The following is a 9451-nucleotide window of genomic DNA, read 5'->3' as shown; positions in this document are numbered from 1 at the left end:
GGGCAGGGAGGGGAGGGGCGCCAGGCCAGTGACAGCGGCCGAAGGAGTGTGTGGGGAAGCAGTAAGGATGACGAGAAGAGACGGCACTTCCAAGGAGGGAAATGGGCAATCGCTTAAAATGGATGTGCGTTCCAGAAGGTTCAGAAGGAAAATATTAAGAAATAATTGCATGTCAAAATGAGTAAGTGGAGCGGGAGAAGTTGATGGTGCAGGAGATAAAGGAGCAAGTTGCAGGAATAATCTTTGTTTTTTCCTCTGGTTTCTTCTCCAGATTTTCTCTTTATCATTGTTTTTCAATCACTTGACTATGAGGTGCCCAGGTATGTGTGTATGTTTAATCTGTTTGGGGTTTGCTGGTACTCTAAGATCTTTAACGATTTTTTTCAGCATGTATGGAAAATTTTGGTCATTATTTCTTCAAATATTCTATTCTGCTCCTTTCTCACTCCTGTCTCATTGATTCTAGTTACATACATAACAGCTGTTAGACTCCTCCGGCCAAATAGGCACTTGAAAAAAAAAAAAAGACTTCAATCGCTCTGTTCTCAGATTGGATCATTTCTATTGATCCAGCTTCAAGCTTACTGAGCCTTTTATTATCTCTAATCTGTTGTTCAGTCTATCCAGTGATTAAAAAAAAATCTGGGTATTATATTTTTCATTTCTAAATTTGCCACTTTGTTCTTTTTTTATAGTTCCCATTGTTTTCGGAGATTCTCTAACGTTTCATTTAGTATTTGTATTTAGCTCCTGAACATATTCATAATAGCTGCTTTAACATAATTTTCTTGTTTCTTTATGTGCCTGATACTTTTTTTATCGTAAACTGAGCATTGTGGATGGAAACTTGTAGAGACTCTGGATTCTGTTATTTTCCGCAGCAGATAGCTGAATTTAGTTCTGGCAAGTGGCGCAGTCACTGGCTGACCACCTCGCGCCTGCGTAGCCCGGGTTTGAGGCTTTGATAAGGTTGGTCCATGGACGTCCAAGGCATTTTCCAAGTGCCTCCCAGTCTCTAAACTCTGCCTGCCCTTGGGCCTGGTGCAGCATGGTGTGAGGAGGCCCAGCCTTCCCCCGGGTGGGCCCAGCCATCCACCCCTCCAGCCCTGCACGGCCAGTGTCCACTCCTCTTTCACCCCTGGGAAGCCCCACGCTGACTTCTGGGCTGTTCTCTCTGGCCCCTGGCCCTTCCTCTGCACCCCAGACCTGCACCTCTGCCTCTGTTGCTCAGCAGCCCCGTCGTGCCTGGTCAGAGAGTTTTGCCAGCCGAGCCATGGCAGGCGCGCAGCCCCTCACTGGCCTCCCTGAAGCCAAGGACGGTGGGGCCGAGCTGCGCGCTGCCCAGTACCTGCAAATGTCACACGTTCTGCCCAGTTGTTGCAGTGGTTTAGGTGGGAGGACTAAGACGAGGAGGGAGGGAATATCCTGTTGATCCAGGGACTCCAGTTTGGGACTTCAGAGAAGGACAGACGGATGGAAAAGAGAATGACAGACAGGACCCGGGAAGGAAAGTGAGTTGCTGACAGTGTGGTGGAGGGAGGGAGGGGAAGACAGGGAAGGCTGTGGTCCGAGAATGGGCACTGCAGAGCCAGGGGTGGGACGGGCCTGTTGCCAGGGATGACAGGGTCCAGGCTGCCCCTTGGGAGGGGAGAGCGACATTGGGACAGAGGAGGCAGGGACAGAGGTCCGGGTGGGGATGTCATATTGTAAGAATTTGAGAATTTTGCCACGCAAAGGAGGACTCCAAGAGACGTTCTCTCATGCAACACGCAAGGGGTTTATTTTCCACACATGTGTGGGGCTCCCTGAACACGCAGGAACAGAGAGCCCCGAACCTAAGTCTGCAAAAGCTTTTTAAAGGGTAAGATGAGGGGGGTGGGGGTTGAGCATGGGTTACAGGTGCTGTTTTGCAAAAAGCAGATAAGAGCAGCTTTACAACAAGCACTTTTAACAGTTTCACAGCGAGCATTTCTTGAGCATGAGTCATGGGAGTGGCTATTGCAGATAGCCACAGTTTTACAAGTGATTTAGGCGCAAGGAGTCAGGGGGGGGGGGGGAAGGGCGAGAAACAGATAACCGCCCTGGGAAAGTCTCGGATTGTTTATTTTCAACCTGATGGGGCCCATAATTCTTTTCTTTATAATTCTTAACTCACACCAAATGCATAGCCATGAATACAAAATGACACAAATGCTTTTGCTGGATATTTCAGAAGCTAAGATATATGTAAATAGCGAAATTAAGCAGGAAAAATTAGCTACTGTTAAGCTTTATAAAATTCCCTTTTACATTCCCCACTCCTTTTCGTATATATCTCTAATCTTAGAGATTTTCTGGATTATTTAACACTGAGAACTGTTGTTTGATGAGCATTAATTTGACATTTCCAATCTGCCCCTGTAAAAACTGTATAATTTTATTTAGAATACATGGTCCTATAGTTATTATTAAAAGTAACACAATTAAAGGCCTAACGAGAGCAGATAATAGCGTGAGAGCAGATAATAGCGTTGTTAACCAGGGGGACTTAGTAAACCAAGATTCAAACCATCCCTGTTGCGCCTCTCTTTTTTTTTTTTTTTTTGTTTTTCACGAAGGCGCTCTTTGAGTTTTGTCATGGACTTTTTAACAACACCAGAGTGATCCGCATAGAAACAACACTGTTCTTTTAAAGCTGCACATAGTTTTCTCTCTTTAAGGAAAAGTAAGCCAAGTTCCCGCTTATTCTGCAGAATTACTTCTGAAAGGGAGGTTAGAGAGTTCTGAAGGGCTGAGACAGATTTTTCTATTTTTTTTTTAAGTCTTGATTTATCGCAGCTTGTAATTGACTGGTTTGTTGATTGCTACGTACAATGGCAGCAGTCCCTGTGCCTATACCGGCAGCGACAGTTACTCCCAGAGTGGTAAGATTACAAGGGGTCACTAGAAAAGAAGGCTCCCCTGCTCCTTCCCAAGTTTTTATAGTCTTCCCATCATCCCATCTGGTTATTGTCCATTTCCAAGGCTTATGCGGGTTGGAATTGGGTTCCCCTAGGGGAAGGAGGAGAAGGAGTAGTAACCCTACGAACCCGCAGCTTGAGAGGATTGTCAGTCCTTTCCAGTTTCCACTGGGACTCAGAGGGCAAAGGCGCAGGTTTGAGATGAGACGCATGGATCCAGGATGCGATGCCATCAACCTTGACTGCGGTGGGGGTGGTCAAGAGTACCTGATACGGTCCTTTCCAGTGAGGTTCAAGAGTCTGGACCTGGTGGCAGCGGACATAGACGAAGTCTCCCACCTGATATTGATGCGGAGTTCTGTTGTCTCCTGGCTGGTAGGAGGTGGAGAGCTGCCGCCACAGGAACCGCTGGGCTTTTTCCAAGGCTCGCAGCCTGTCAAGCAAGGGGGTATGAAGGGAACTATTAATCTCTAGAACGGAGGACATGTCCTTGACTGGAGTTGGCGCTCCATATAAGATTTTATAAGGGGTTAGATTACACAAGAGAGCAGAGGGGGTATTTCTGGCTCTGAACAGGGCATAAGGCAGGAGCATGGTCCAATCTTTCAAGCCAGTCTCTAAAGCTAATTTGGTTAGGGTCTCTTTAATTGTCCTGTTCATTTTTTTTTTACCTGTCCTGAACTTTGGGGTCTGTATGCGCAATGCAATTTCTAATCAATCCCCAATATCCTGGCCACACCCTGACTTACCTGGGCTACAAATGCGGGTCCGTTATCTGACCCTATTACCTTTGGTAGTCCGAACCGGGGAAAAACTTCTTCTATAATCTTCTTGACTACGACCTGGGCTGTTTTTCTCTTAGTTGGGTAGGCTTCAACCCATCCTGAAAAGGTGTCTATAAAAACTAGTAAGTATTTAAGTCCATATTTTGCAGGTTTAATTTCAGTAAAGTCAACTTCCCAGAACTGCCTAGGTCGAGTTCCCTTTAGTCTTTTTCCATTAGGAGCTTTGGTGGGGTAGGCGTTCACAATTTGACACGCCTGACATTTTCTAGCTACACGATCTGCCAGCTTTTTCCTTTTTGAGGCTGTCAGAGGGTACAATTCCCTCTGGTCTTGCAGGAGCTGCTGTAGTTTCCCTGTCCCCAGGTGAGTGAGCTGGTGGACCTGCTGTATGTAAGCTAGGGCTTCCGATTCTCCTAGGGGTGCAACTTCAGATAGTGTTTCAGGGGGTTGCTGGTTTTCTTTGGTTACTAGGACCAAGTTCATAAGGTCCCTTAATGCTGCCGCTTTTGCTTCTTCATCTGCTCACTTATTACCCAGGGTTATTGGGTCAGAGCCTCTTTGTGTTTGATTTTTTTTACCAGCTGAGGTTAATAGCCCTCTTTGTTGGTAAATTGCCCCATGTACGTGGGCAGTAGCAAAGGCAGAACGGCTATCTGTATAGATAGTTGCTCGCTTTTCTTTTGCTAATTTTAGAGCTTTTGTGAGGGCAATTAGTTCAGCCTTTTGGGCAGATGTTCCCTCCGGGAGGCTAGAAGATCAAATAACTTTTGTCCCACTGACTACCGCCGTTCACGCTCGCCTCTTACCGTGTTGGAGAAAGCTGCTTCCGTCCGAAAACCAGGTTACCTCCGAGTTAGGCAATGACTGGTCTTTTAAGTCTCTGTGGATTCCGGTCTCTTCAGCTAATATCTCTTGGCAAGTGTGCTGCACAGGTCCCGCGGTCTCGTCCGGGAGCAGGGTAGCGGGGTTTAAAGCTGACGGGGCCCCGAAAGTTACCCTGTCTTTGTCTAGGAGGATGCTCTGATAGTGGGTAATTCTGGCATTTGACATCCATCTATCTGGAGGATGGCGGATTATGCTCTCCAGGGCATGAGGGGCTATTATGGTCAGCTTCTGTCTTAGAGTGAGTTTGTCTGCGTCTTTTGCCAGGAAGGCAGCTGCCGCCATGGCCTTGAGACAGCGTGGCCATCCACTGGCAACTGAATTTAATCGCTTGGACAGATAGGCCACCAGTCTCCTCCAGGGGCCTAAAGCCTGTGTTAGGACCCCTCTAGCCACGCCTCTCCTTTCTTCTATGTAGAGCGTGAAAGGTTTATTCACGTCTGGGAGGGTTAAAGCTGGAGCTGACAGGAGTGCTTTCTTAATGCTGTCGAAGGCTTCCTGCTGGGCTATTCCCCACTGGAAATCAGCGCTCCCTTTGAGCAAGGGGTATAATGGGGCAGCAAGGGCTGCAAACCCTGGGATTCACAACCGGCAGAATCCCGCTGTCCTTAAGAATTCTCGTAGCTGCTTTTGGGTCGTGGGCGGGGGTATTTGTGTTACAGTTTTCTTTCTAGCTTCAGTGAGCCATCGCTTTTCATTCTTAAGAGTATATCCCAGGAAGATTACTTCCCTTTTACAGATTTGGGCTTTTTTTGGCCGAGGCTCGGTTCCCCAGTGCGGCTAGCTCACTTAACAGTTTTTGGGTCCCATACTCACAGTCCTCTTTAGTGTCTGCTGCTAACAGTAAGTCGTCCACGTATTGTAGCAAGGTGACTCTGGGATGCTGACTTCTGAAGGAGCTTAAGTCTCTATGAAGAGCTTCATCAAAAATGGTGGGGGAGTTTTTGAACCCCTGGGGCAAACGTGCCCAAGTCAGTTGGTTCGAGGATCCCGTCTCTGGATAGATCCACTTAAAAGCGAACAAGGGTTGACTGTCCTTATGCAAGGGCAGGCAGAAGAAAGCAATTTTTTTTAGATCAAGCACAGTATACCAAGTCTTTTCAGGATGGAGAGTGCTGAGCAGGTTATAGGGATTTGGCACAGTAGGATGTATGTCCTGCACTCTGCTATTTACTTCCCGTAAATCTTGCACCAGTCTATAGTCTCTAGTCTCTGGCTTTTTGACCGGCAATAAGGGAGTGTTCCAGGCTGATTGACAGGGCTTAAGTACTCCCAAGCTAAGGAATTTCTCTATATGGGGCTTGATTCCTTCCCGGGCTTCCTTGCTTAAGTAGTATTGTTTTACCTGAATTGGAGAGGTGGTGGGCTTTAGGGTCACTACTACTGGGGGCTGATTGACCGCCAACCCTAACCCGGCAACTTCTGCCCAGGAATTAGGGAATTCTTCAAGCCAGGCTTGAGGAATAGAACTGCGGAGCTGTTCTGGTTTTATATACAGCTGATATTCTTCTTCGACTGGCAAGGTGAGGGCAGTTATTACAGGTTGGCTTACTAGCGGGTTTAAAAATTTCACCTTTGGCCCCTTAGGATTGAAGGTGATTCTCGCCCTTAGTTTAGTTAACAAGTCTCTTCCCATAAGCGGGGCAGGGCACTCAGGGATAACTAGGAAGGAGTGTTGAAGCTTCCCCTTCCCCAGGTCCATGGTTCTTTTGGTAGTCCAGGTGCAGTAGCGACTGCCATTTGCTCCCCGCACCAAGGACTTTTTTGTAGAGAGCGGGCTTATAGGTTCTTGGAGGGCTGATATTACTGTTCCTATGTCGACTCCAAAATTAATTGGTACCCCCTCCACATTAAATTTTACCCTGAGCTCGGGGAGGGGTGCTGAGCTCTGACTCCCCTAGTCTTCACTTTCTAGAGCCAACGTGGCCGGTTGTTGCTAATTTGGGGGCCTAGTACCCCTCCGTTTTTTCGGACAGTTTTTGGCCCAGTGCCCAGTTTCTTTGCAGTAGGCGCACTGGTCTGGACTAAGAGGGGTACGATAACGCCGACCCGAGGGATTTTCTCCAGCTCGTCCTCTACTTTCAGTGTTTCTTTCAACTACTGTGGCCAGGATCTTTGTTAATTCTTTCGTTCTCCTTTTCTCTCTTACTAACTCTTTTTCCTCTTTCTCTTATAAAACATTTTTTTCAGCTTCTTTGATTAAATCTCGCAAGGCTAGGTCCTGCAACCCGTCTAAGTGCTGCAGCTTGCGTCTAATGTCTGGAGCTGATTGGCCGATAAAGGCCATGGCCACTGAGGCTCTTTGATCCTCTGATTGAGGGTCAAATGGAGTATACCTACGGTATGCTTTCATTAGTTTTTCTAAAAAGACTGAGGGCGATTCGTCTGCTCCCTGAATAACCTCTCTTACCTTGGCTAAATTGGTGGGCCGGCGTGCGGCTGCTCGGAGACCCGCTACTAGAGTCTGGCGATAGATGGACAGATGCTCCCTACCTTCAGGGGTGTTCGGGTCCCACTTAGGGCGGCGCAGCGGGAACCGATCATCGATGACATGCTGGAGTTGGGTGGGTCTCCTGTCTTGTCCAGGAACTTGCTTCCTGGCTTCTGGTAGGATTCGATCTCACTCTTCCGTGGTGAAGAGAGTCCCCAGGAGTTGTTGACAATCATCTCAAGTGGGCTGGTGAGAGAACATAAGGGACTCCACCAATCCAGTCAGCCTAGTGGGAGCCTCGGAAAAAGGAGGGTTATTATTTTTTCAGTTATATAAGTCAGAGGAGGAAAAGGGCCAGTATTGTAGAGCGGGCATTTCTCCCCCATGTCCATCATCCACTGGAGGCTCATACGGTCTGAGGGGGAGAGTGACCGCCACATCAGATGGGCTTAGTGCTCGTCTGCTTCGTGTACTATGTGCCGGTCCTGGTTCATCTGGGATCGTCTCTTGGTGAACCTGCGGGGAGAGAGAACTAGAGGAGGGAGAAGGTGAGCTGAGAGAAGGGGGGTCCTGTACCGGAGCTGAAGGGTAGAGAGGAGGGGAAGAAGGACCTGCGTCGAAGAGGAGTAGATCCGATTGGGACTCCGGTAGGACTGCAGGAGGCAAAGAAGGATAGAGTTTCGGAGCTTGAGAAGGACCCGGCTCCTTGATTGGAAGTACAGAGGGAGAGTCATGTTGACCAAGAGGAGTAAGAAACGGCTTTACCCACGGAGGTGGGTTTTCACACAGGTGTTGCCAAACCATGATGTAGGGCTGCTGGTCCGGGTGGCCATACGGGCCAGGGCGGAAGATGACTGACTTGACGGCCTGAATCAAGGGGAGATGAAAAGCTCCTTCACAAGGCCATTCCACGTTAAAAGAGGGCCACCCGGCCGAGCAGAACGTCTGCTATTTGCCTTTTTTTTTTTTTTATAATAAGAGATAGATTCTGACTTCTTTTCCTGACCTCAGACCAGTGTCTTAAGGTCAGAGAAAGTGGAGTCGACATTCCCTGACCCATCTTCGGTAAAACAAAAACAATTCCCAACACACAAATACAGACAGACACACACAGAGCCGGCACACCACGTTTACACAGTTTCAGAGACAGCTCAGACTGGCCTGATGACTATGATCGAGTTTCCCCCATCAGAAGGGAAACAGAATCAGAGTCGGCCCTGTAGGAAGCCTCCAGGCGTCCCCGGAGGTCCCCCAATCCCGAGGCGTCCCTCGGGAGAGTGACCTGCAACCCCGGACACGTCTGTCGGTTGCGGTCGGGGAGTGCTCACGCGACTCTCCGACAGTCACTGCCAGTCTGACAGACTAAGCGATCGCACCTCAGACAAAAAGGCCTCACTTACCCCGAGAGAAAGAGCTGTTGGAGCCTCCCCTCACGAAGAGCCGGTCTCGGTGGGACCTCCAAATGTAAGAATTTGAGAATTTTGCCACGCAAAGGAGGACTCCAAGAGACGTTCTCTCATGCAACACGCAAGGGGTTTATTTTCCACACATGTGTGGGGCTCCCTGAACACGCAGGAACAGAGAGCCCCGAACCTAAGTCTGCAAAAGCTTTTTAAAGGGTAAGATGAGGGGGGTGGGGGTTGAGCATGGGTTACAGGTGCTGTTTTGCAAAAAGCAGATAAGAGCAGCTTTACAACAAGCACTTTTAACAGTTTCACAGCGAGCATTTCTTGAGCATGAGTCATGGGAGTGGCTATTGCAGATAGCCACAGTTTTACAAGTGATTTAGGCGCAAGGAGTCAGGGGGGGGGGGGAAGGGCGAGAAACAGATAACCGCCCTGGGAAAGTCTCGGATTGTTTATTTTCAACCTGATGGGGCCCATAATTCTTTTCTTTATAATTCTTAACTCACACCAAATGCATAGCCATGAATACAAAATGACACAAATGCTTTTGCTGGATATTTCAGAAGCTAAGATATATGTAAATAGCGAAATTAAGCAGGAAAAATTAGCTACTGTTAAGCTTTATAAAATTCCCTTTTACAATATGCACAGATGCTCAGAGACAGCATGTGGTCCCAGTGCCACCATTGTCCACAAAGGGGGCCGGGTGCAGGGGTCCGGGCGTGGCCAGGAGGGACAGGGAGTTGAGTGTTTTTCAGATACAAACAGGAAGGAACTTGTTTTAGTTTGCAAGCTGCTAGATGCAATGTATCAGAAAGAGAACAGCTTTTAAAAAGGGGAATTTATTAAGTTGCAAATTTACAGTTCTAAGGCCATGAAAATGTCCAAATTAAACACCAACAAGAGGTTACCTTCATTCAAAAAAGGCCGATGACACCCTCTTAGTTGGGAGGGGCATGGTGACGTCTGTTCACTTTCTCTCCAGGTTTCTTGTTTCATGAAGCTCCC

The 9451-nt window shown here is 48.0% G+C and overlaps 1 long non-coding RNA gene across 1 annotated transcript; it reads right to left on the bottom strand.

The window, feature by feature from the left end:
* Positions 1 to 1926: 1926 nt before the first annotated feature.
* On the bottom strand, positions 1927 to 9078 carry LOC143656347 (uncharacterized). Its single transcript, XR_013162467.1, has 2 exons — positions 7017 to 9078; positions 1927 to 3372 (listed from the first exon to the last, which is right to left on the bottom strand). It is a non-coding gene; the product is annotated as an uncharacterized LOC143656347 (long non-coding RNA).
* Between the last annotated feature and the right edge of the window lie 373 nt (positions 9079 to 9451).

Source organism: Tamandua tetradactyla, chromosome 14 (assembly GCF_023851605.1).
Source record: "Tamandua tetradactyla isolate mTamTet1 chromosome 14, mTamTet1.pri, whole genome shotgun sequence".
Lineage (NCBI taxonomy): Eukaryota > Metazoa > Chordata > Mammalia > Pilosa > Myrmecophagidae > Tamandua > Tamandua tetradactyla.
The sequence above is the reverse complement of the archived record's forward strand: the minus strand, read 5'-3'. Positions and strand labels throughout refer to the sequence as shown.